Source organism: Narcine bancroftii, chromosome 4 (genome assembly GCF_036971445.1).
Source record: "Narcine bancroftii isolate sNarBan1 chromosome 4, sNarBan1.hap1, whole genome shotgun sequence".
NCBI lineage: Eukaryota > Metazoa > Chordata > Chondrichthyes > Torpediniformes > Narcinidae > Narcine > Narcine bancroftii.
Genome location: NC_091472.1, coordinates 222,024,336 through 222,049,990, shown reverse-complemented (window position 1 = coordinate 222,049,990; position 25,655 = coordinate 222,024,336). Strand labels below are relative to the sequence as shown.

The window sequence follows — 25,655 nt, the reverse complement described above, 5'->3', positions numbered from 1 at the left end:
AATTTTGCCTTAAACATTATTCTTTGCACTTGGCGAGTCTTGAACATTATGTTCAGATGTGAATGTGAGCCAGAAGGTTGGGACACCGGACATCACAGCCTCACCAGATCTGCCCTTCTCTCTGTGTTTGATGTCAAGTCGGGAGTATTCATGGGTTGCTGACTCTCAGTCCAAACTGAGCCGAGGACTATTGGAAAATGCATGCACTATTCAATCAGTATGTAGCAGTTCCCAGAAAAGGAGACTGTGGTGGGCCCATCTTTTACTGGTTCCTAGGTCGCGGGCTGACAGCGTCATTGTGACGTCACCAGCCTGCCACCCAGCCAGCCACTCGTAGCAGCAGTACATTTATGGTCACAAGACAAAGAAACAGAAAGCAGCCACTAGGCCCATCGAGTCTTTTCCGTAAATCTACACTAAGCTACTCTACACTAGTTCCAATTTCTGGCCTTTTCCACATATCTCTTGATGCCCTCACTAATGAGATACTTACCTATTTCTTGTTTAAATACTCCCAGTGATCTGGCTTCCACTGCTGTATGCAGCAACGAGTTCCACAAATCCACGACCTTCTGGCTAATCTCTGTTTTATATAGATAACTTCTAATTTTCAGACTATGATTCCTTGTCCTTGATTCATCCACCAAGGGAAACATTTTACCCGCATCCACCTTATCTAAACTTTTCAAAATACAAACTGCCTCTATAAGATCTCCTCTCATTCTCCTATACTCCAATGAATACAATCCAAGAGCTGCCAAACTCTCCTCATACATTAGCCCTTGCATTCCGGGAATCATCCTAGTAAATCTCTGCACCCTCTCCAACAACATCACATCCTTTCTAAGATAGGGGTCCCAAAACTGCCCACAGTACTCCAAATGAGGCCTTACCAGTGCCCCATAGAGTCATCAACCCATCAACCAGTGCCCCATCAACACATCTGTACTCTTGTACACTATTCCTCTTGAAATGAATCCCAACATAGCATTTGCTTTCTTCACTACCAATTTTACCTGCTCATTAACTTTTAGGTTTCCCTGCACGAGGACCCCAGGTCCCTTTGCACATCCGAGGTCTGAATTTTCACCCCATCTAAACTGTAGTCTGCCTGTTTGTTTCCACTGCCAAAGTGTACAACTGTACATTTCTCTATGTGGAATCTCATCTACCAATAATTTTGTCCAGTCTCCTTATCCTCGCCAGATATCCTTCTGCAACTTTACGGTTTCTACTATACTTCCTTCTCCGCCACCTATCTTGGTGTCATCCACAAATTTGGCCACAAAACCATTCATACCACAATCAAATCATTAAATATAAATTGTAAACTGCAGCAGCCCCAATACCGACCCTAGTTACAGGCAGCCGTCCAGAACGAGAACCCTTAATTTCAACCCGCTCCACCGCTGACACGAGGTGGAAGAGAGATCGGAGTCGGTGCCTTGGAGCCGCTCACAGTGCATTTATGAAAATCTCCGCCTTTACAGTGGCATTTTTTAAACTATAAAAAGGCCTACAGAGTTCGAAAGGCAGATAAAACCCGGCTTTCACGCTCTGTGTGAAAGGGACTAATAGTGAGGCGGGTCATCACCTTGTTCTTCCCCGGTACCACATGAGCTGCATCTGGCCAGAGCCCAGCCGTTTGATTTGATGATACATTTGACCCCTAAATGAATTCTGGCTTGTCTTGCAGCCCCCTCCTGCCCTCTGACTGGGCTCGGAGTCGTGTCTGCCTCCGAAAGCAGCTCCAGGTGTGATTACCACCGCGCTCGCTCCCTCCCTCCGTCCCGTCCTTTCCCCGCTCGCCCTTGTTCACTGTCGCCACAGCCGCGCCGATCCCAACCTCGCCCGCCCGCCCAATCATAGAGCTCTCTGGCCCGACGTTCCTGTCCCCGCGCTCTCGCTCCAGCCTCGGCCTGAGAGGTGCGCCCGCTCCCGGCTGAGGAATCGCCGGCTCCAGGGCGCATTTCTGGCCACCGCTCACTGTCGCCGGCCCGGGCTTTGCGGAGGTAGACGGGGCTCGTTCTCACACTGAGTCTGTGCAGAGTGTGTGTCTGTCTGAGTGTGTGTGTACATATGAGTGTCTATGAGTGTGTGTAAGTCTGCGTGTATGTTTGTGTCTGTGTGTGAGTGTGCGTATGCCTGTGTGCGTGACGGTGTGTGTCTGTGTACATACAAGTGTCTCTGTGTGTCTATGAGTGTGTGTCTTTGTGTGTGAGTCTGCGTGTATGTTTGTGTGTGATTGTGTGGTGTCTGTGTGTCAGTATGAGTGTGTGTCTGTCTCTGTATGTGTATGAGTGTGTGCGTCTGGCTCCATGTGTATATGTGTCTGTGTATGATATGTGTGTGATGTTTGAATTTTACATGTAGTGGTGCATAAAACTTCTGAAAAATATGATAAGAAAACCAAATAGACGGTACAGCCTCTTCAATTAAAAAGAATGCTTGAAAATGCTCAATGAGTTAGGCCCCAACAGTGGAAAGAGAAAGTTAATCTTTCAGCTAGAAAACCCTTGTTTTTATTTCACGTTGGCAGCATCTGCAGTTTTTTCAAATACAGGTATACCCCTCTTTACAAAGGTAGAGTGTTCCTGAGAAACTGTTCATCAACCAAAAATTCGTAAAGTGAAGCCCCATTAACTACAATTGGAGACAATTTTACTAAAAGTGAAAACTCATTATAATTTCTTCATAAAAGCGAACATGGGTTTCTTCTTGTATGCCAATATTCGTAAAGCTGTCTTTACCTGTAATACCGAACAAGTAATATTACATGAAATTGATTTCATCCTGAAAGGTAGACAGAGAGTCGCCATTAGTATTGTGTGGCTCCCTTCCAGTAAGGGAGAAAGAGCATTAAAAGAGTTTCTTTTCTGAGTGTGTGCCTGTGAGTGCACATTTCTGTGTGAATGTTTGTGCATGTGAATGCATGTCTGAGTCTGTATTTCTGTGTGAATGTGTGTGTCTGTGAATATGTGTCTGAGTGTGTTTGTCTGTGTGAATGTATGTATGTGTGTGTTGGGAAGGGGAAGATGTTTAAAGCGGGATACACAGCTGCACCTTCCTGTCTTTTGCACCTGGGTATGGGGGCAGGGGGAGACGTGGGGGTGGAGACGGGACCGGTGGGGGAAGAGAGATGGTGACTGTGGGGTGGGTGGGAGAGACGGGGACCAGTGAGCTGGCCACGTCTCCGCCCAGCCCCCGCGCCCCGCCTCCCGCCGTGATTGCTGGGGCTGGCCGCCACCCTGGAGTGTGGAGGGGAGGGCACTGATCACTGTCCCCGGGCTGCCTGTTTCATCTCGGGCACTGGCGGCTCGGAGTTCCCGCAGGCTCCACCGGAACGGGCGGCGCGGCCGGTCGGTCGGCGCCGTTTGCAGCCTGTGTGTGTGTGGGAGCGGATCACGACCAGGGGGGAGTGGAGGTTGGCTGGGCACTATCTCCCCGCTGCGGACTCAGCCCGAGGTTGGCTCCCGTGGCCGGTGTGAACAGGTAGGAGCTCAGCATCCCTGCCCACACCCGACGCTGCACCAGGCTCGGGAACCGTCAGCGTCCGTCTCCACGAACGGCCTCTGCTCCAGGAAGCGGCGTCCCCAGCTCCGTTTCCGCGTCCAATCCTTCTTTGAATCGGGTTTATTGTCCTGAAATGTGTTGTTTTGTGCAAAAAAAAGACAAAATTACAATTTCATAAGTGCCAGATTTTAAAAATGAATAATGTGCGCAGAGCAGAAGATGAGGCCGTGTCTGTGGTTCATTGTCCGATCAGAGATCTGATGGGGGGGCTGTATCGTTGAGGCTCCTGTACCTCCTCCCTGATGGTAGCGGGGAGAAGAGGGCCCAGCCTGGATGGTGGGGATCCTTGAGGAGAGACGCTGCTTTCTTGTCCCTCCTCCATGGAGTGAAGACTAATGATGGAACTGGCGGAGTTTACAACTCTCTGTAGCCTATTTCCTGTCCTGGGCATTGGCACCACCACGCCAGACAGCCATGCCACCAGTCCGAATGCTTCCCACGGTTCACCTGCAGACATTTGCAAGAACCCTGGGCCACGTACCAAATCTCCTCAAACTCCTCACGAGGTGTAGCCAGTGGCGAACTTTCTTCATGATTGCATCAACACGGTGGCCCCAGGATGGGTCTTTTTGTGTCCGGCTTACTGAGATTTGGTTCCTCGCTTCCTGATGTGTGAGCCCAACTCGGACACGACTTCAAACTCAGCCTGGGTCCATATGGGCAGAGCTTGTTGGATTGTGGCTCCACACTGGCCTGATTCCTAACCAAACATCCTTTGTGGTCAGAGTCTGCTCCAGTCCTTTTTCCCACCTGTGTGTGTGGGGCAGAGGGTGGATAGGTATCAGAATAGTCAGGGTATTAAAGGGAGAAGGCAGGGGAGTAGGAGAATGGATCAGCTGATGATGGAATAGCAGAGCGGATGATGGGCTGAATGGCCTACGTCTGCTCCTATATGCTATGGTCATGTGCAGAAGTCCGCATGTTCCCAGTGACACGGTTCAGAAGGCCGTGATCATTTCTGCAGAGGAATCTGCAGCTTTGAATCCCGCATTTGTGGTTCCAGGTTCCAGTCCACACAAGACCAGGGAACAAAACTTCTTCCAAATGCTTTCATTCTCATTGCTATTCCTGTCTGCTCAGGGTGGAGTTGGTGCAGAAAAGTTTTCTCTCAATGGAGTGGTTTGACCCCCCCCTACCCCATGACCCTACTTGACGCAGCCCTGGTCACGTGACAATGTGAACCATTTCTGTTCCCTGGTCATATACTCCCCATTCCCTCATGGCCCTTTTGCACTCTTCCTCTGTCCGGGGGGGTTATCTGGATTTCAGCCCTTGATGATTGCATTCACTGTCTCTGCCACATTTTCATTTCCACTGTCAGACACTGTAGCCAGCACTGATCTCTTGGACTCCTCCAGTGAATATAATTCCCACTGAGAGAAGGATTGTCCATTTTACATCCTTGCACAGTGCTGATCTGTGCTGTTATGAGGGAAATGCCTTATGATCCATTGCTGGAGTGGAGAATTTCTCAATCCAACAGCTTATCAATTTGCCCACTTTCCATTGTACACTATATGGGGACAGGGACAGTGTCCTCTTGCTTATCAATGAACCTACACTCTGTCATGTCGTGAGGCCTTGGTGATGCCCACTGCTGGTTGTGAGCTGAACAGGAAGATTGCAGCTTCAATTTACTCCACAAATAAAAAAGCATTGCCAGGAAAGCAGGAGGGAAGTAAAAGTGGTGATCAAGGAGGAGGGCATTTACATATGGACTGTTGGAACTGCAGTGTCCAAGAGTTAGTCAATACCCTTCCTTTGGGATGCACACCAGATACCACTCTTGTAAACACCAGAGTGGCGGAAGCCTATTCTGATATTACGGCTGTGGCACAATGCCTGGCCCATCCCAAGCTGTATTGAAACACCGTTTACCGCCTCAAAGTTGTACCTGGACACATCAGGGAAAACAAAAATCTACAGCACAGTACAGGCCTGTCGGCCCAAAGGGTTGTGCGGACCTAAAAACATACTCTAATGACTTCCTACAATTTCCCTGCACCCCTGGTACGTTTTGAACAGTGGGAGGAAACTGGAGCCCCTGGGAAACCCCACGCAGACACTGAGAGAAAGTACAAACTCCTTGCAGACAGCGCGGGATTCAAACCCCAGTCCCGATCGCCTGCACTATAATGGCGTTACTCTAACGACTGTGCCAAACGCTCTGCTTCACAAGGCAGCCTCTCCTACTTCTGTGGGCAAGAATTCCACAAATTCACTCGTCTCTGGGAGAAGCAGATCGTCCTCACCCCTGTCTTAAATCTGCTCCCCTGAAATCTTGAGGCTCTGTTCCCTAGTTCTAGTCTCACCTGCCAGTGGAAACAACCTCCCTACTTCGATCTTATCCTATCCGTTTCATAAGTTTATTTGTCACTATAATATTCCACCCACCGTATCCTTCTAAATTCTAATGATAATGATTATTGTCCTCTTACTCTTCTCATAGGCTAAGTCCACAATCCACCTGCTGCACCTCCTCTGGGCTTCCTCCAAAGCCAGTACATCCTCAATTTAGGAGACCAGAACTGCATGCAGTACTCCAGATATGGCCTCACCAGTACCCTGTACAGCTGCAGCAGAACCCTGCTCCTAAATTCAATCCCTCCAGTGATGAAGGCAAACATTTCATTTGCCTTCTTGAATACCTGTTATCTCTTTTAGAGATTCATGCACAAGGACACCCAGGTCCCTCTGCACAATGGCATGCTGCATTTACGTAACAGTGCGACTTGCTATGTTATTTACCTTCCAAAGTGGATGACCTCACATTTCCCCACATTGTACGCCATCTGCCAGACCCCTGTCCACTCACTTAACCTACATATCTCTCTGAGTCCTCCACTCAATTTGTTTTTCCACTCAGTTTAGTGTCATCACCCAACTTAGGCACTACAGTCAGTCCCCACCAAATATATTATTTGGGAATATTGTGAACTGTGTGGACCCAGCACCTGATCCCTCTGATATACGCTCACCATTGACTGACAAACAGAAATTCCCAATTCTTTGGCTTCTGTTCATTAACCAACCCTCCATCCATTGCCAATACAGTACCCCAACTTTGAGCACCCTTATTTAATTCAGGTCCTTGAGTGGAAGATTGAAATCCTGATGATGGTTCTTTTAGAGCAGTGGTTTTCAACTGCCCCCCTGAACTCACATTCCACCTTAAGTAATCCCTATGCCATAGGTGCTCTGTGATTAGTAAGGGATTACTTAAGGTGATATGTGAGTAGGAAGGGAAGGTTGAGAATCACTGCTCCAGACCCAATTGTCACTGAAATATTTTGCTTGAGTTAACTCCTTTGGAGTTATGAAACCATGCACATTACGAGTCAATGAGGTACGATTAAAACAGTGGTTTTCAAACTTTTTCTGTCCACTCACGTACCCTTACTAATCACAGAGCACTGATGGCATAGGGAATACTTAAGGTGGAACATGAGTTTAGGGGGCAGTTTAAAAACCACTGTTTTAGGGAATGAAATCATGGGTGTTGTGCATTTCGTAACGGAATGAAATTCTGGAGTTGATGTATCCCTGTTGTAGAGTGAAATTCTGGGGATATTGTGTAATAATGGAGGGTGAAATTCTGGGGTTGATCTATGATTGAGTGACATCCTACAGAGGATACGTTCTGCAACAGAAAGGTTATGATTCGTTGAAAAATCAGGTGAAATCTTGCTGAGGATGTTTGGTGAAATCCAACAAAATCCTGGTGTGAGGCTTACTTTATAACCAAGAAACAATGACAGTATGGAAACAGGCCATCTTGGCCCCTCTAGTCCGTACTGTATAGCAATCAGGTTGTTTTGATGTGTCCCCTATCCAAATAAAATCCTGGTGGGAATGTGTTCAATAGTAAAATGAAATCTGGTGATGTTGTATCTCATAACAACAAAATTCTGATGATGATGTATGGTATAACAGAATAAAATCCTGGTCATGAGACATAATGTTTTGAGTTGTGTAATAGAGAGGAATCTGAAGACCATAAGACATAGGAGCAGAAATAGGCCGTTCAACCCACTGAGTTTGTCCAGCCATTTAATCATGAGCTGATCCATTTTCCCACTCAGCTCCACCTTCTCCCCAATACCTTTGATGCCCTGGCTAATCAAGAACCTATCAATCTCTGCCTCAAATACACCCAATGACCTGGCCTCCACAACTGCCTGTGGCAACAAATTCTACAGATTCACCACCCTCTGACTGAAGAAATTCCTCCGCAACTCTGTTCTAAGCAGACACCCTTCAATCCTGAAGTTGCGCCCTCTTGTCCGAGACTCTCCCACCATGGGAAACAACCTTTCTACATCTACTCTGTCCATGCCTTTCAACATTCGAAATGTTTCAATTCGATCTCCCCTCCGTTCTCCTAAATTCCAATGAGTACAGGCCAAGAACTGGCAAACGCTCCTCATGATAACCCTTCCATTCCCAGAATTGTCCTTGTGAACCACTTGTTCAAGTTCCATGATTGAATGGAATCGAGGTGATGGAGGATCTAATTTAGGGACACCTTAGAACAGAATGAAATCTTGGTTGACCGTATTCTTGAGTGGAATTAAATCCTTGTGGGGATATGTTCTTGAGTAGAATGAAACTCTGGCTTTGTAGAATAGAGTGAAGTATTGTGAATGATGCGCTCTGTAATCAATAACAAACTGAAATGCTGGTGAAGATGCTGTCCCGAATTAACATAAATTCAGATGAGGATCTAGTCTGTTGTAGGATGGCTACAGTAGGACAAAATCATGGTGAAATTGGAGAAAATAAATGCTGAAATTATCTATTCGATAGCAGCATAACATCCTGGTCCTGCTGATGACACGCTCTCTCATTGAGCAGAACACCGGTGATCTTAGAATGAAATCCTGGTGTGATGTATTCAGTAATGGAATGAAAAAGTTGTTGAAGATGTGTTCTGTAATAGGGTGGCATTCTGGCGCTGATGTGAATGAAGGAATTCTTGGTGTGCATGTGGTCAAAAATAGAATTAAAAATGCGGGCTCTACAATAGAATGAAATTGCCTTTATGATATGTTGTATAACAGAATGAAATCCTGGTGATGATGTGTTCCAAAATGGAATGAAGCATTGGCGACGATGGGCTCTATAATCAACTGGCATCCTTTTGATTATGCGTCGTACAGTAGAAGGAAATTGTGGTGTCAGTGTGTACTCAAATAGCTCAGAGCACAGACGACTGCTTATTCTGGAACAGAGCCTGCTCGTGGTGCTGGTGTGTTCTAGAATGGAAGAGCATGCCGGTGTGAAAGTGTTCTAAAACAGATCAAAACACTGGCGATGAAGTGTTCAATATTAAAAAAAAATTTTTAAGGACTATATGGGTCGGCACAACATCGTGGGCTGAATGGACTGTACTACGCTGTAGTGTTCTATGAAATCCTGGTGGCGATTAATTCAATATCAGATTGAAGTATTTGTGTAGATAAGTCCTATGGTGGAATAAAAGTTCTGTTAAATCTGTTGACCGGCTGCACCATGGTCTGGTATGGGGACACCCTCCAAAAGGTAGTGGACACAGCCCAAGGCATCACAGGTGAGAACATCTATTGAGAACATCTATAGGGAACGCTGCCATTGGAGAGCAGCAGCAATCATCGAGGACCTACACCACGCAGCACATGTTCTGTTCTTGCTCCTACCATCAGGAGCCACAAGACTCACAGCACCAGGTTCAGGTGATTTACATGCCTGTTTGGCTGCAGGAAGTAAGAATTTCAGAGCATTGTTCTTACATATATGACAAGAAGCACACACACAAACACAGAGCTACATACACACACACACACAGACTGCTACACATGCACACTGTTACACATGCCCTGCTACACACACAAGCACACTGCTGCACATACAAGCAAACTGCTACACGCATGCTGCTACTCACACACTCCTGCACACATACCCTCAAGCACACACACACACACTCTCTCTCTCTCGCACCCACTGTCTCTTGCGCGCCTTCTCTCATGGGCCTTCTCTCTCTCCCTCTCTCTCTCTCACACACACACACACACACACACACACACACACACACACACACTCTCTCTCTCTCTCTCGCACCCACTGTCTCTTGCGCGCCCTCTCTCATGGGCCTTCTCTCTCTCCCTCTCTCTCTCTCTCTCACACACACACACACACACACACACACACACAAACAAGCACACAATGTGTACTGCTGGGGATGATGTGTCCTCTAGCAATGAAATACAAGTGATGATACATTCATGAATCAAAATAGAGCCAGATGATGTGGTCTACTACACAATGTTTTCATGTGCTTGGTGTGTCCTCTAAAGACAAAATCCTATTGATGGCATGTCATTTAAGAGAATAAATGGTGGTAATTATCAGTTCTATAAAACAATGAAATCCTGGTGATGTTGTATTCTATAATAGAGTGAAACGCTAATGACAGTGTGTTCCCCAACAGAATGGAATCATGATATTATTTTGTTTTAAAATGTAAGGCATTTGCTTTGCTGGTTTGTTCTGCAACTGAGTGAAGTCCAAGTCAAGTGGGCTCTATAATAAATTGAAATGCTGGGTGATGATGGACTCACAGTAGAATGAAGTCCTGGTGAGAATTGTTCTATCGTAGAATGAAATTCCCTTGTTGACGTGTTGTACAATAGAATGAAATCCTGGTGATGATGTAGTTAAAGAAGAAAGTCTGCAGACACTGGGGTCTAGTACAATACTTAACGTACTGAAGAAACTCAGCAGGTCATGCTAGGGTACTTCTTTACTACCTAGGGGTGCTGCATAATGTAGCGATGATGTGTTCTACAAGAGAACAAAATCCTGATAGGACGTACTTGATCATAGAATGAATTCCTGGAGATGATGCCTTCTGCCATGGCATGAAGTCCTGGTAGTCATGTCTTATGGGGTTGAATGGAATCCGGGTGCTGGGGTCATCCACGTGCAACTTAAATCTTAGTGATAGCACCTTCTCTAAGGAAATTCTGTTTGTTTCATTACAGACATACATTTGGGAACTAGTGATTTATATAATGTTGATGTTTGTAATTACTCTGCACCTTGGTTTTGTTCTTTCATATCAGAAAATCTTGATATTTTAAAATTCTTGGACATCTTGGTCTTCTTTGGCTTGGGTTCGCGGACGAAGATTTATGGAGGGGGTAAATGTCCACGTCAGCTGCAGGCTCGTTTGTGGCTGACAAGTCCGAGGCGGGACAGGCAGACACGGTTGCAGCGGTTGCAGGGGAAAATTGGTTGGTTGGGGTTGGGTGTTGGGTTTTTCCTCCTTTGCATTTTGTCAGTGAGGTGGGCTCTGCGGTCTTCTTCAAAGGAGGTTGCTGCCCGCCGAACTGTGAGGCGCCAAGATGCACGGTTTGAGGCGATATCAGCCCACTGGCGGTGGTCAATGTGGCAGGCACCAAGAGATTTCTTTAGGCAGTCCTTGTACCTTTTCTTTGGTGCACCTCTGTCACGGTGGCCAGTGGAGAGCTCGCCATATAACACGATCTTGGGAAGGCGATGGTCCTCCATTCTGGAGATGTGACCCACCCAGCGCAGCTGGATCTTCAGCAGCGTGGACTCGATGCTGTCGACCTCTGCCATCTCGAGTACTTCGACGTTAGGGATGAAAGCGCTCCAATGAATGTTGAGGATGGAGTGGAGACAACGCTGGTGGAAGCGTTCTAGGAGCCGTAGGTGATGCCGGTAGAGGACCCATGATTCGGAGCCGAACAGGAGTGTGGGTATGACAACGGCTCTGTATACGCTTATCTTTGTGAGGTTTTTCAGTTGGTTGTTTTTCCAGGCTCTTTTGTGTAGTCTTCCAAAGGCGCTATTTGCCTTGGCGAGTCTGTTGTCTATCTCGTTGTCGATCCTTGCATCTGATGAAATGGTGCAGCCGAGATAGGTAAACTGGTTGACCGTTTTGAGTTTTGTGTGCCCGATGGAGATGTGGGGGGGCTGGTAGTCATGGTGGGGAGATGGCTGATGGAGGACCTCAGTTTTCTCCAGGCTGACTTCCAGGCCAAACATTTTGGCAGTTTCCGCAAAACAGGACGTCAAGCGCTGAAGAGCTGGCTCTGAATGGGCAACTAAAGCGGCATCGTCTGCAAAGAGTAGTTCACGGACAAGTTTCTCTTGTGTCTTGGTGTGAGCTTGCAGGCGCCTTGCAGGCGGACATCTTGGTACTGTACATCTTAAAACTGATAAAATGCTGCTAATGGAAAGAAATCCTTGGGTGGACGTATTCCAATCTGATGGGCGCACCTCTGGTGGGAACGTAACTTTTAAGTAACCCAATGAATGATACTTCTGCTAATGTTTCCATGCATCTTAATTGTGTTCCCTGATCATTCTGCGTTTGCTAACAGTCTAATCTGCTGTTGACGGTGATCATGCTGCCCGGAATGGCCTGATATTCTTCCTATAATAATCTTTGTCATTGTTTTTCCAACAGGTCAAAACCTTGCAGAGGTGTGTTCTTGCGGCGATAGGATCCCCTGCGGCGATGATGCCTGCTCTTCCCATTCGGATCTCTGGGGATGACACAACCTGCAACGTCACAGACCCCCAGTGAATTTGTGCTCCACAGTCAAACGGAACTCTGGTGGGAATGTATTCTACAAAGGTAGGAACCTACCCTTGTGCTCCATGGTAATGCCCTGTGCCCTCCTGGGCAGTGGCCACCTGCAGCAGAGGCCCCTGGTTTGACGAGGCATCTGTGACTGTATTTGCTTTGGATTTCTAGAACAGAATGGCTCCCTTTACAGCTGTATGGACTAGGTCTGTAGAATGTGCCATGATTGACCATGTATCAGCCATTCTCAACCATTTTGTTTTTTGCCTGTGTGCCCTGCCCCCCCCCCAGATTCTGCTGAAAGTTTATGAGCCCCCTTCCCTGTGAAGCAGTCATTTTCGTTTCTTCCATACTTCTACCAACTGTATAAATAAAATGTATACCACATGAGGTGAAAAGAAAACAAGGCTTTTACTGGAATGTGCTGTGACCCCCCCTGGAGGGTGTTGGGGAATTGAGAATGGCTGGTCTAAAGGAATAACCAACTTTTAATTCCATAGTTAAATTGTAATACAACATCCATACTCTCAATAATCCAATGTAAAAAATATGCTGGTGTAGCAGGTGCTAACTGCAGCGCTACTGAAATGAAGTACGTCCACACAACACGAGGGTGAACAGTAACTAACTTTATTTGAATCGCTTGCACTGCTTTTAGGGGATGACCCATTTCCTGTCTGGAGTGTGCTGGGCTGTGGGAGCGACCTCAGCGCGTTGCTAAGTCACTGCCTGGCGCAGCGACGTGCAACAAGGAAGTGGCGACATCTCCCAGGCAATGCATGTCGCCAAACGCGGGCTTCTCCTGAGAAAGGAAGGGGGGGCTCGCGCCATCTTGTACCAACTGATTGGGTGGCGATTCGGCCCGTCTAACCATGCAGTCACTCAGCCCACTACAATGGATGATCCTTTGCCCTAGTAACCTCGGGCTATAAAATGTTCAACTCCTTTTGCGGGCTTGGCTCCTATTTCTAGAACCCTTTCCAGCGCTGCTGTCCTGGAGGCATTGCAGTCTTTGCACATGCATACTCCCTCTGTTACTGACCTCATCTCACTCTTCCTGTCCCAAGTCACTTGTGTGGCCCCTTATCAATCAATTTGGTGATCATCCACTCGCACAGTCCCTGGCGAGCGAGGGTGACTTGCTTCCTCTCTGGTTTGCGGTTCTCAGCTGGCTGATGAGGCCACAGGTGGGGCAGCAAGTGGCTGATTCCTTGGCTTGTGAGCTTCTGCACTCCTTCCACTCTTCATGCTGGGCTTCTGGCCATTCAAGAACCTTCGTCGCATCCTGAGCCCTTCTCTGCAATGTTGTCACCGTCCAGAGGTCCCCAGGAATCCGTGGGAACTAGAGGCAGTCAGCACATTCCTGAATCTTCTCAGTTGGTCTGGAATTCCCTTTCTGTGATGGAGCTCGGGACAGAGGGTCTGCTGTTGGAGACTGGCATCAGGAGTGCAGATGAGATGGTGTGCCTAATGGAGCCCACTGCGTATCACCAGGGCAGTGTCCAGGAGAGGGCACGGGTGTTGGTTTGCTGATCTGTCCAGTGATTTTGGAGGATTTTTTGCAGGAACGGCCACAGTGCCTGGAGGTGGCTGTCAGGGGTTGTTTAAATCTTGGAAATACACTGGAAGGAAGAGACCAGCAGTCCCTGAGTTTACACTTCCCTCGATGAACCAGAGACTTCACGTGCCAATGAGGGTAAAAATAGAGAGATCAGGCTGGTAAATGCGTGGGTGAGAAACTGGTGCAGGGGGCAAGGCTTCAGATTCTTGGGATCAATGAGATTTCTTTTGGGGAAGGAATGACCTGAACCCAAAGGGAACCAAGATCCTGGTGGGCAGGTTTAATGTAGCTGTTAGGGATGGTTTAAACTAATTTGACAGGGGAGTGGGAACCAGAGTGCTTGGGCTGAAGAAGGAGGACACTGCAATAAAGCGAAGGTAGTGGGCAGCAAAGATGACAGGCAGGCGACAAGACAAAGTATTAGCCTGAGGGGTGACAGAGACACAATGCATTCAATAATGGTTTTATACTTAAATGCCCTCAGCATTAGAAACAAGGTGGATCTTGCTGTGCAGCTGCAGGTTGGAGGCTATGATGCTGTGGCCATTACTGAGTTGTGGCTAAAGGATGGGTATCATTGGGAGCTGAGCGTCCATGGATACACGTTGTGTCGCAAGGGTAGGCAGGTCAGTAGAGGGGGTGGCGGGGCTCTGCTGGTAAGCAACAACATTAAATCATTGGAAAGAAGGGACATGGGATCAGAAGAGGTAGAGTCCTGGTTGAGTTAAGGAATGGTAAAGGTAAAAGGACACTAATGGTTCTTGTAAACAGCAGCTGGGATGTGGATTACCAAATAAAACTGGACATAGATAAAGCATGTCAGCATTACGATAATTATGGGGGATTTTAACATGAAAGTAGGTTGGGAAAGTCAGGTCAGTCCAGGACCTCAGGAGAGAGAGATTGGAATGGCTACGGGATGGCTTTTTGGAGCAGCTTGATGATGAGCCCATCAGCTGTTCTGGATTAGGTGTTATGTAATGCAGCAGAGGTGATTAGAGATCTTAAGGTAAAGGAACCCTCAGAAGGCAGTGATCACAATAGGATTAAGTTCACGTTGAATTTGAAAACCAGAGGCCAGAGTCCGATGTGTGGGTATTTCAGTGGAATAAAGGAAATTACAGTCGCATGAGAGAGGAACTGGCCAAAGTTGATGGGAAAAACACATTAATGGGGAAAACAGCAGATCAGCAATGGCTGGAGTTTCTGCGAAAAATGAGGAAGGTGCAGGACGGGCACACAACAAAATTAAAGAAATTTGTGAATGGATAAATGAGACCATTGTAGATGATGGAGGAGGTTAAAGCCAAAATAAAAACAAAAGAGAGGTTGTACAAAGAATGACTGGAAAGCTTAAAAATTTGGAGAAGACAACTAAGAAGGAGATGAGGAAGGAAAAGGTGAATTATGACAGGAGGTTAGCAAGTAATATCAAAGAGGATACTGAAAGCTTTTTTAAATATTTAAAGAATAAAGGAGTGACCAAAGTAGACATCTTTGGCTTGGCTTCGCGGACGAAGATTTATGGAGGGGTAAATGTCCATGTCAGCTGCAGGCTCGTTTGTGGTTGACAAGTCCGATGCGGGACAGGCAGACACGGTTGCAGTGGTTGCAAGGGAAAATTGGTTGGTTGGGGTTGGGTGTTGGGATTTTCCTCCTTTTTCTTTTGTCAGTGAGGTGGGCTCTGCGGTCTTCTTCAAAGGAGGTTGCTGCCCGCCGAACTGTGAGGCGCCAAGATGAACGGTTTGAGGCGATATCAGCCCACTGGCAGTGTCAATGTGGCAGGCACCAAGAGATTTCTTTAGGCAGTCCTTGTACCTCTTCTTTGATGCACCTCTGTCACGGTGGCCAGTGGAGAGCTCGCCATATAACACGATCTTGGGAAGGCGATGGTCCTCCGTTCTGGAGATGTGACCTACCCAGCACAGTTTGATCTTCAGCAGCGTGGATTCAATGCTGTCGGCCTCTGCCATCTCAAGTACTTCAATGTTAGGGATGAAGTCACTCCAATGAATGTTGAGGATGGAGTGGAGACAATGCTGGTGGAAGCGTTCTAGGAGCCGTAGGTGATGCCGGTAGAGGACCCATGATTCGGAGCCGAACAGGAGTGTGGGTATGACAACGGCTCTGTATATGCTAATCTTTGTGAGGTTTTTCAGTTGGTTGTTTTTCCAGACTCTTTTGTGTAGTCTTCCAAAGGCGCTATTTGCCTTGGCGAGTCTGTTGTCTATCTCGTTGTCGAACCTTGCATCCGATGAAATGGTGCAGCCGAGATAGGTAAACTGGTTGACCGTTTTGAGTTTTGTGTGCCCGATGGAGATGTGGGGGGGCTGGTAGTCATGTTGGGTAGCTGGCTGATGGAGGACCTCAGTTTTCTTCAGGCTGACTTCCAGGCCAAACATTTTGGTAGTTTCCGCAAGACAGGATGTCAAGCGCTGAAGAGCTGGCTCTGAATGGGCAACTAAAGCGGCATCGTCTGCAAAGAGCAGTTCATGGACAAGTTGCTCTTGTGTCTTGGTGTGAGCTTGCAGACGCCTCAGATTGAAGAGACTGCCATCCGTGCGGTACCGGATGTAAACAGCGTCTTCATTGTTGAGGTCTTTCATGGCTTGTTTCAACATCATGCTGAAGAAGATTGAAAAGAGGGTTGGTGCGAGAACGCAGCTTTGCTTCACGCCATTGTTAACGGAGAAGGGTTCAGAGAGCTCATTGCTGTATCTGACCCGACCTTGTTGGTTTTCGTGCAGTTGGATAATCATGTTGAGGAACTTTGGGGGACATCGATGCGCTCTAGTATTTGCCAAAGCCCTTTCCTGCTCACGGTTTCAAAGGCTTTTGTGAGGTCAACAAAGGTGATCTAGAGTCCTTTGTTTTGTTCTCTGCACTTTTCTTGGAGCTGTCTGAGGGCAAAGTCCATGTCAGTAGTTCCTCTGTTTGCGCAAAAGCCACACTGTGATTCTGGGAGAACATTCTCGGCGACACTAGGTATTATTCTATTTAGGAGAATCCTAGTTAAGATTTTGCCTGCAATGGAGAGCAGCGTGATTCCCCTGTAGTTTGAGCAGACTGATTTCTCGCCTTTGTTTTTGTACAGGGTAATGATGATGGCATCACGAAAGTCCTGAGGCAGCTTTCCTTGGTCCCAGCAGAGCTTGAAAAACTCATGCAGTTTGGCATGCAGAGTTTTGCCGCCAGCCTTCCAGACCTCTGGGGGGATTCCATCCATACCTGCTGCTTTGCCACTTTTCAGTTGTTCAATTGCCTTATATGTCTCTTCCCGGGTGAGGACCTCATCCAGCTCTAGCCTTAGGGGCTGTTGAGGGAGCTGGAGCAGGGCGGATTCTTGGACTGAGCGGTTGGCACTGAAAAGAGATTGGAAGTGTTCTGACCATCGGTTGAGGATGGAGATCTTGTCGCTGAGGAGGACTTTGCCGTCTGAGCTGCGCAGCGGGCTTTGGACCTGGGGTGAGGGGCCGTACACAGCCTTTAGAGCCTCGTTAAAACCCCTGAACATGCCAATGTCCACGCTGAGCTGGGTTCGTTTGGCGAGGCTAGTCCACCATTCATTTTGGATCTCCCGGAGTTTGCGCTGAAGATGGCTGCATGCGTGACGGAAGGCTTGTTTCTTCTCTGGCCAGGACGGCTTTGCAAGATGAGTCTGGTGGGCAGCTCACTTCTTTGCCAGCAGCTCCTGGATTTTCTGGTTGTTTTCGTCGAACCAGTCCTTGTTTTTTCTGGAGGAGAAGCCCAGTACCTCTTCAGTGGATTGCAGTATGGTAGTCTTCAGCTGATCCCAGAGGGTTTCAGGGGACGAGTCCGTGAGGTGGATTGCATCCTCGAGCCTTGCTTTGAGGTTTGCCTGGAAGTTTCCTCTCACTTCGTCTGACTGCAGGTTTCCAACATTGAACCTCTTTCTGGGTGCTTTACTGTTCCTGGACTTTGGCTTGAAGTGAAGGTTGAGCTTGCAGCGAACCAGCCGGTGGTCAGTGTGGCATTCCGCGCTGGGCATGACCCTGGTGTGGAGCACATCTCGTTTGTCTTTTTCTCACACCAGGACGTAGTCCAGGAGGTGCCAGTGTTTGGATCGGGGATGCATCCAGGTAGTCTTCAGGCTGTCCCTCTACTGAAAAAGGGTGTTTGTAATGACAAGCCGCTGTTCTGCGCAGAGCTCCAACAGGAGGCGCCCGTTGTCATTGCACTTGCCGACACCATGCTTGCCCAGGATTCCTGGCCAGGTTTCTGAGTCTTTGCCGAAGCGAGCGTTGAAGTCGCCAAGGATGACATAGGACCGATAGAAAACAGCGCTGAGTATCTGTAATGGGAGACAAGGAGATGGCAGAGGAATTGAATGAATATTTTGGATCAGTCTTCACTGTGGAAGACATTAGAAGCAAACTGGACTCTCCTGGCTCTCTCGGAAGAGAAGTGAGTGCAGTCAAGATGATGAGAGGGAAGGTACTTGGGAAGCTAAGTGGCCTCAGGGTAGATAAGTCTCCCAGACCAGACCGAATGCACCCTCAGGTTCTGAAGGAGGTAGATGTGAAGGCATTGGTTCTGATCTTCCAGGAATCAATGGAGTCTGGCTTGGTTCTGGTGGACTGGAGCATCACAAATGTTTAAGAAGGGAGCGAGGCGGCATAAAGGAAATTATAGACCTGAGGTCGGTGGTTGGGAAGCTGTTGGAGTCGATTGTGAAGGATGAGGTAACAGAATACCTGGAGGTGTGTGAAAAGATAGACCTAAGTCAGCATGGTTTGTTTCCTTAAAGGAAAATCATGTCTGACAAACCTATTGCAATTTTTTGAAGAGGTCACAAGTAGGATAGACACGGAGATGCAGTGGATGTTGTGTATTTGGACTTCCAAAAGGCTTTCGACAAGGTGCCACACACGAGGACGTGGAATTACAGGAGGGATTCTAGCATGGGTCGGCAGGAAGGAGTAGGAATAAAGGGATCCTTTTCCGGATACCAGTGGTGCTCTGCAGGGGTCAGTGTTGGGGCTGCTGCTTTTTACATTGTATGTAAATTATTTGGATCATAGAATAGATTGTTTTGTGGCTAAATTTGCAGATGACACCAAACTGGGTGGTCGGGAAGATAGTGCTGAGGATACTAAAGGCTGCAGAGACACTTGGATAGATTAGGAGATTGAGCAAAAGGATGGCAGATGAAATACAATGATGGAAAGTATGCAGTCATGCACTTTGGTAGAAGAAATAGACGGGCTGACTATTATTTAGATGGGGAGAAAATTTTAAATTTCAAGGTGCAAAGGGAGTCCTCGTGCAGGATACCATAAAGGTCAACCTCCAGGTTGAGTCGGTGGTGAAGAAGGCGAAAGCAATGTTGGCATTCATTTTTGGAGGATACAAGAGCAGGGATGTAGTGTTGAGATTCTAAAGCACTGGTGAGACCTCACTTGGAATACTGTGTACAGTTTTGGGCGCCTTATTTGAGAAAAGACTTGCTGACGTTGGAGAGGGTTCTGAGAAGGTTTTCTAGAATGATACCAGGAATGAAAGGGTTAGCATATGAGGAACGATTATTGGCTCTTAGACTGTACTTGTTGGAGTACAGAAGGATGAGGGTGACCTCATGGAGGCATTTCAAATGCTGAAAGGCCTGGACAGAGTAGATGTGGCAAGGTTGTTTCCCAAGGTGGGGGAGTCTAGGACAAGGGGGCACGATTTCAGGATAAAAGGGCACCAATTTAAAACAGAGATGCGGAGAAATTTCTTTAATCAAGGGCCATGAGTGTGGAACTTATTGCCACAGGCTGCCGTGGAAGCAAGGTTGTTGGGTAATTTAAGGCTTGAGATTTCAGATTTATTGTCAGACTACGTACATCATATACAACTCTGAGATTCTTTTACCTGGAGGCGCAGCAGAATTACCACTGACTGGTAGTGGAAAAAATAAACTGTAAACAGCGTAAAAAATCAAAAAATCTGTTAGCAGGTTACGAATATAAATAACTATGCAATACCGTGAAAGAAAAATCAATAAAGTGCACAAGTAAGAGTCCTTAAATGAGTCCCTGACTGGCTTTATTATTGAGGAGTCTGATAGTGGAGGGGTAGCAGCTGTTCCTGAAGCTGGTGGTGAGAGTCTTGTGGCCCCTATACCTCTTCCCTGGTGTGGGTCTTTGATGATTGCTGCTGCTCTCCGACAGCAGGGTTCTCCGTAGATGTACTCAATAGTGGGGAGGGTTTTGCCTGTGATATCCTGGGCTGTGTCCACTACCTTTTGGAGGGCTTAACACTCGGGTGTTATTGGTGTCCCCATACCAGACAGTCTTGCAGCTGGACAGCGCACTTTGCACCACACATCTGTAGAAATTTTCCAGGATTTCTGATGTTACACCAAACATCCGCAAACTCCTGAGGAAGTCGAGGCTCAGACCTGCTTTCTTCACGATGTCATTAGTGTGTTGGGTCCAGGAAAGATTCTCCGAGATGGTGACTGATCTACTCTCTGATCCCCCAAGGATCACTGGATTGTACACCTCTAGTTTTCCCTTCCTGAAGTCAACAATCAGCTCTTTAGTTTTGGTGACACTGAATGCGAGGTTGTTGTTGGTGCACCATTCAGCTAAGTTTTCAATGTCACTCCTGTATACTGACTCATCCCTTCCTTTATACAACCCACCACTGTGGTATCGTTGGCAAATTTGTAGATGGTGTTATTGTCGTTCCGAGTTACACAGTCATAGGTGTAAAGTGAGTAGAGCAGGGGGCTAAGAACACAGCCCTGTGGTGCTCCGGTATTGATGGAGATTGTGGAGGAGAGGTTTTTACCGATCCTCACTGATTGTGGTCTGGAGTGAGGAAATCCATGATCCAATTGCACAGTCTTGGAGTTTGCTGATCCTTTTGAGGGGTTGATGGTGTTAAATGCCGAACTGTAGTCACTAAAAAGCATCTTGATTAATGCATCTTTGCTATCCAGATCTTCCAGGGCTTTGTGTAGGGCCAGTGAGATGGCATCTGCCGTAGACCTGTTGCCGCGATAGGTACGAGGACTCCCAGGTCCCTTTGGAAGTGAGTAGTACATTAAGATATTGCTCATTTCCTGTGTTCCACATACATCACCACACTGATCTTTAATGACACCTATTCTCTCCCTTACTGTTTGGCTCTTAATTTTAGACCTCCTTCAAAATCTCCTTTATCTTATCTGCCAAGGATATCCCACCCGCTTTTTGTCCTTCTCATTTCCTTCTTCAAAGTACTTGTAAATCCCTTGTAATCGTTCCTACTTGACATATGTCTTCTCTTTTTCCTGACCGGAGCCTCAATGTCCCTTCATCAGCCAGGGTTCCCAACCTCCAACCAGCCTTGTCCCACACTTTACCAGGCACAGGTTGCCCCAGAACTCTCCCCTTTCAGAGCTTACTTCTTTCTAGCCTCCATTTTACCTACGAACAGCCTCACCTCATCAACTTTGACCAATCGGAAAGTTGTTGCCACATGCTAACAAGATTGGCCTTGCCCAAAGTTAGGGCATAGACCATCCCTATCTTTTTCCATAACTTTTTAACTGTTGCTACGTGCTGTTTACCTGGGAAGCTGCAGCAAGTAAAACCTTTGTTACTTTTGTACATTGGACTTGTGCATATAACAATAAACTTCATTCATGAAATCGCCTCCTATTCTCACCATACTCTTCCTGTCACTATCAATAATCTCCCTACGTAGTTGCTTCCTGCTGACTATTGGGTGGGGCGCCTCTCGTACAATTCCATCAAAGAGCCCTTGTTTAAATTTTTAGTTTGGACATACAGCACTGTAACAGACCCTTCCGATCCACAAGCCCATGCTGCCCAATTACAACCTACAACCCCTGGTTCGTTTTGAAGGGTGGAAGGAAGCCCAGGGCAAACCCACACAGACACGGGGAGAACGTGCAAACTCTTTCCAGACAGCGCCAGATTCGAACTCGGGTTGCTGGCGCTGTAACAGTGTGGCACTAACTGTGTGGCCTCAGAGGACATTGCCCCAGCAACATCCTCTCTGTCCTGCCGTATCCTCCCTCATCATCTAGGTCGCACTCCCCCTCCTCTCTTCACACCCCCCCTCCCCACCTCCACCATGCCTGTACCATCTGCTAGTCCTGACCCTCCTTCGACGAAGGGCTCAGGCCTGAAACGTTGGTTATCTAGCTTTGCTTCTTTGGACATTGTGCAGGAACCTGGTGAGTTTCTCCAGCACGCTTGTGTATTAACTGCCTCTCCCTCAACCATGTTTCTGTAAAGCTACCATCTCAGAATCCCACGTGTTGATTCATACCCTGGTTCATCTGTCAGGGTTCTAAAATAAATTCAGTTTGTCTCTCAGAGCTTTCTCACCTCATGTCTTGCCCCTGAGTCCCCTGCCTGCTGGATGTGTTCATTTTAACTTCAACATACAATTTTCTCTTTTGTTCTGAGACTTGGGGTCTCACCACTAGAATATTGATCCACTCCAGATGCACAAACTATCTTCCTTGTAGAGGGCACCTTGGCCCCAGAAGAGATCCCAATGGTCCAAGGTCTTGAATCCCTTCCTCCTGCATGTCTCCTCAGCCTGGCATTCATACCTCTCCTATCCCCTACTCTCACTGGCCTGTAGCTCCGTGAGTCACTCCTGCTACCCCTGCATTCATGCTGCAGGTGTTGGAGTGTCCACCATGTCCCCTGAATATTTATTGCAGGGCAGTGCAGTCCTGGAGTGGGATGCTGGTGGGGCTGTGTGTAATCCCCATTCTCTTTTATAAATTTTAAATTTCAATTTAATTTTTTAAATTAAATTTAGACTTATAGCACGGTAACAGGCCATTTCAGCCCATGAGTCCGTGCCACCCAGTTCACACCCAATTAACCTACACCCTCATTATGTTTTTAACAGTAGGAGGAAACTTCAGAGTCCCCATGGAAAACCCATGCAGACACAGGGAGAGCGTACAAACTCCTTACAGACAGCGCAGTATTTGAACCCGGTCCCGATGGCTGGCGCTGTAAAGGCATTGCGTTAACTACTACGCCAACTGTGCCGCCCCATCTTGGATGCCACAGCAAATGAGTCAGTGCTGGTTGGCCTTGAGTGCATATTCCTGTGCCAACACAGACACGGTCTGTAGCCTAGTGGCCGAGGATGGGTGACTACGGTTCTGGAACGCCGTTTGCCACTAGTTCCACTCCCATGGAAGGTTTGCTGGAAATTAGAGGCGAAGTGGCATTGAGAAAGCTGGCGGAAAGGATTGTGGCCATGCTAAACCGTGCTAGTCACAGATCCGTGAAGGTAGACTCTCGTGAAGTGATTGGTCAGAATTGTGGCTGGCAGGACCTCTGACGAGTCAGGGTGGAGGTTCTGAGGCGGTTATTCCAAACATTTTGACAGGAGAGGGGACTGACGGAGTTGCCAGAGAATCGGTAGGTTCAATCCAGGATCTTGTCAGTGGAGGATCACCTTGGGTTTGGTGGGACATGCATTAATGATTTTAGTGTATTGGTTCTTTTAGTGTATTGGTTCTGTGTCAGTGAGTTGGAGGGTACTAAGGCATTAACTAATTCCACAGGGGCAGTCACTGCAGCACCAGATGAGCTCCTCTTTGATGCACAGATGGCTCCCTGGCTCATTCTGATCTGCCCTTGTGGGTGGAGGTGCCCCTTGCGCCTTGTTCTGTTTCACCCAAGGCCGTGACACCAATGTCTTTGTCCCCGAGCTCAGTGTTCAGGTCAGTTGCTGTTGGGATTGTCCATGAGGCTCCTGACTTCAAACAGCGGAGCAACTATTGCCTGTATTATTTCCCATCAGCCACAGATTTGGTGGCAAGGTTTGCAGTTCCTGTCAGGATTAAAGGCCAAGTTAACAGGCATAGGAAATCTTGGTTTTCAAGGGATATTAGCAATCTGGTAAAGAGGAAGAGAGAGCAACATCAGGTAGAGGCCACAAGGAGCAAAAAGGTTGCTTTGGCAAATAATGTGAAGGTCAACCTGAAGGGTTTCTACAAGTACTGTATATTAAGAGTGAAAGGATAGTAAGGGACAAAATTGGTCCCTTGGAGGATCAGAGTGGTCGACTGTGTGTGGAGCCTCACATAATGGGGGAGATCTTAAACATTTTTTTTGCATCAGTATTTACTCAGGAAACTGGCAGAGTGGACAAGGAAGGAAGGGGAACGAGCAGTAGTGGCATAGAGATTAAAGAGAGGAGGTGCTTGCTGCCTTACAGCAAATAAAGGTAGATAAAACCCCCGGGCCTGACATGATATTCTGTCAAATCTTGAGGGAGGCCAGTGTAGAAATTGCAGGGGCCCTGTCAGAAAAATTTAAAATCTCCAGAGGATTGGAGGGTAGCTCATGTTGTTCCGTTGTTTAAAAAAGGCTCCAAAAGTAAACCAGGAAATTATAGGACAACATTGTGGGCTGAAGGGCCTGCACGGTGCTCTAATGTTCTATGTTCTGAACCCTCAATATTATTTATTAAACAGGATTCCCTAAACTTTCATTTTTTGCCACGTATCCAAGTGTTCTCAGAAAACAAATTGTGGATGAGCTCCATGCCAATGACATTCGTCTGGACAATATGCAGGCCTTTGGCAGGAATTCTGTGTGTTGGGCAAACATTGATAAAGAGGGGGAACAAATTGTGTCCATGTGTACAGTTCACCAATGATACAGAACAAGACCACTTGAGACACTGTTATGAGCTCTGAAATGGTCATTCTAAAAGGTCCATGTTGATTTGTATCAAAGGGGAGGAACAAATCCCTTGCATTCTTTGAACCACGTCCACAAGGTAATGAAGTTGGAAACATAGAGCATTTGAAGAGTTGAGTCACCCATGGAATACCAGCAGAATTAGGAGCCAGTATTGAACCACAGTTGTATGAGAGCTTTGCACAATCTAATGTTCTCTGTTTCATGATGCCAGCAGGGCAGGAGAGAGATCGTCAGTGTGCTGAAAGAAATCTGGAGGAAGCAAATTAATTCCAGCTTCACAATACACCTGATTGGCTGATTTCATGACGTCCAGTATGGACCCACTCTCCCCCTCTGGCAGGGCAGTTAATGCATCATCGTCTCTGCCCACAGCCCAAACCGGAGGGCAAGTTAAGGGGTAGCAATTGCAACAGGAGGCAAGAAAGGGGTGGAGGAGTCACGTGATGGAGTAGTGGCCGGACGGTGAACTCCAGCCCTCTCCAGAAAAGTCGGGAAAAACAAAGAAAAACACAAAGGCACAGAAATAAAAGTTACAGAAAAGTGAGTATAAAGGTGGAAAGAAGATGGCGACAAAAAAAGAAAAATCGAAAGCAACGGTAAGAAGAGAGGAAGAGAAGACAAAGGAGGAAAAAGGTGAAGGCCTTACCTGTCCGAAGAGGCCCGCTGCGGAGAGAGAAACCCGCTCCCTCAGGTCGGTAAATAATGGACTACAAAAATGGCTCGCAGAGCCGAGTAAAAGTGCGCAACCGCGCATGTGCGAAGTATCGCGCATGCGCGATGCGAATGAAAAAAAACACACCGACGGGAGGGGGGACCAGCTGGGGAGTCGATCTCCACAGCCGGCAACGACAGCTGCAGAACACCTGCAGCAAGAAGAGACCACAAAAGACAATAGAAACAAGAAAGAAGAGAAGGAAAGGGCAACAAAGAAACAACAGATGGCCAACCCAGAGGAAGAAGAAGAGGAAGAGGAAGAGTACAGAGAAATAGAAGAAGAAAAGAAAGGCAAGGTAAAGGATATACTTGCTCTTATTAAAGGATACATGGAGTCATTTAAAGAATGGCAAACACAGGAATTTAAGGATTTAAGAAAAAGAATAAACAACACAGAAGAGAAAATAAATAAAATGGAGATGACCTTAACAGAAATGGGAAAGAAAATGGACAAGATGGAAGAGCGGGCAGTAGCAGCAGAAATGGAGGTAGAAGACTTAAAAAAGAAATT

General features: G+C 47.2%; 1 protein-coding gene across 2 annotated transcripts in view; it reads left to right on the top strand.

The window, feature by feature from the left end:
* Window positions 1-1,889: 1,889 nt before the first annotated feature.
* The window catches only part of map3k13 (mitogen-activated protein kinase kinase kinase 13), a 147,822-nt gene continuing 124,056 nt past the window's right edge, over window positions 1,890-25,655 (top strand). Inside the window, exons 1-2 of one of the 2 annotated variants that reach the window (XM_069934010.1) lie at window positions 1,890-2,012; window positions 12,047-12,217. The gene's annotated coding sequence lies outside the window, so the exon portion shown is untranslated. Of the gene's footprint in view, window positions 2,013-3,237; window positions 3,493-12,046; window positions 12,218-25,655 lie in introns of those variants that run through there. The other variant, XM_069934009.1, reaches the window with a different exon arrangement.